Source organism: Hylobates moloch, unplaced genomic scaffold, assembly GCF_009828535.3.
Source record: "Hylobates moloch isolate HMO894 unplaced genomic scaffold, HMol_V3 SCAFFOLD_17, whole genome shotgun sequence".
NCBI lineage: Eukaryota > Metazoa > Chordata > Mammalia > Primates > Hylobatidae > Hylobates > Hylobates moloch.
In genome coordinates, this window is record NW_026652292.1 from 761,321 (window position 1) to 763,315 (window position 1,995).

At 61.2% G+C, this 1,995-nt stretch overlaps 1 protein-coding gene across 1 annotated transcript in view; it reads right to left on the reverse strand.

Moving 5' to 3' along the window:
* Positions 1 to 1,995, reverse strand: part of SLC12A7 (solute carrier family 12 member 7) — a 59,719-nt gene that overhangs the window by 39,629 nt on the left and 18,095 nt on the right. The window lies entirely within an intron of this gene.

Below are 1,995 nucleotides of genomic sequence, written 5' to 3' on the forward strand. Positions count from 1 at the left end.
GGGCACACGCTATCCCCAGGGCACACGCTATCCCCAGGGCACACGCTATCCCGCACACACATCATCATTGAAGACAAAGCCCCCGAAAGCCCAGGCAAGTGAGCTGTTCAGCCCAGGGCGAGGGCACCTCCCTCTGGCGTTGAAAATCTCTCATTCAGCCAAATGTGGGCAAAATTCTCACTTTTAAAAGTCGGGGGTGGGGGGCACCTCCTAGCCTTGCTGCTTAATCCGCCATTTCTAAGGGACACAGACGACTTCCCACTGTTCCCTGTTGAGGACGCCGCCCACGGGCTCTCCAGGTAAGTAAGCCCCTCCTGCGTCTTTCAAGAAGGCTGGGCTGGCGACCCCTCTGTGGGGCTGAGCCCAGGACTTGGAACCAGGGGGTAATCCCAGCAGCTGCCCGAGCGCATGAGCAAGGGAATTGGGGGGGAGGAGGACTTGAGGCTCCCCGGCGGCTTGAGGCCCGATGGCCCATGTGATGGTGTTAGGGGACAGGGTCCACAGGAGGTGGGGCCCGCAGGAGGTGGGGCCCGCAGGAGGTGGGGCCCAGGAGGTGGTGAGGTGTGGAAGGGGATGAAAGTCCCTACACCCAGGCCTCAGCAGCAGAGCTCTCGCCCTCCCACCCTCCATGGGAGGACACGGCAGGGAACCTACGGCCCTCGCCAGACCCCAAACCTGCCCAGGCCTTGGTCTAAGACTTTCAGCCTGGAGAACTCTGAGAAGTTTCTGTCTTCATGAATCACCTGCCCTGAGGGGCTGTTACAGCAGCACAAGGAACTCGGCACTGGCCACTGCAGAGACCACAGCCTGCCTGGGACCCTTGAGTAGCCCATGGCTAGGAGAACAGGGTCTGCAAATGCACATGCCCCAGCCAGGCACAGTGAGGAGCTGAAGGGTGTCAGACCCACAGCCACCTGCGCACCCCAGGGCCCTCAGGGCCCTCTGCCCCACGTGCTGCACACCAGCTCCCCAGACTGGGAGCCACCAGGCCAGGACCCTTCCTGGGGTGCTCGGCCCATCCTTGCCCAGTCCACCCTAGCCCTGCACTGAATGGTGGGGGACCCTGAGGGTCCAGAAGAAACGGTCAAGGTAGGATGCAAGGTGGCCGGAGGAGGGCAGGCCAAGACCTCATCACTGCATCAAACAACCCCGGCTGGGAGGGCGGGCATTTTCTATGGGACATTTCAGATGTGCCAGAGCCCACTGGCGGCCACCCTGGCCGGCTGACAGGCACGACCTGCAGGAGTGGTGGGTTCCAGCCGTGCCAGCAAAGAGGGCATCTCCGTCCAGGGGCAGGAGGGCAGCACGTGCTCCCAGTACGGTGCCCAGGGCGGAAAGCACAGCCCTCAGGGTGTGCAGGTCCTCCGTGCGACCATGAGCGACTGCAGATTCCTAGGCCATGGGGCACACCACAGAGAGGCCAGTGCCACGGAGCGGCGGCCCCACCCCTCAAAAACGCCAGGGAGACAACACACAGGAAGCTCCAGGTGACAGAGACAGCCAAATGCACGCGCAGCCTCAGACTTTCTTTTTCTAGAGACCGTGATTGGGCCAGTTGGTGAGATCTGAAAAAGATCTCTCGTGTGTGATCACCAACTCCCTGATTCCGGTGACTGCACCGCAGAGATTCTGAAAGAAACGTGCTTGCTTTTAGGAAATACGCCTGTGAGGGGCACCACGTCAGCTGCTTACTCCCAACGGTTCAGAAACAAATGTGGGGGTGAGGCCGGGCACGGTGGCTCACGCCTGTAATCCCAGCACTTTGGGAGGCCGAGGCGGGTGGATCACGAGGTCAGGAGATCGGGACCATCCTGGCTAACATGATGAAACCCTGTCTCTGCTAAAAAATACAAAAAATTAGCCGGGCGCAGTGGTGAGCGCCTCTAGTCCCAGCTACTCAGGAGCCTGAGGCAGGAGAATGGCATGAGCCCGGGAGGCGGAGCTTCCAGTGAGCCGAGATGGCGCCACTGCACTCCAGCCTGGGCGACAGAGCGA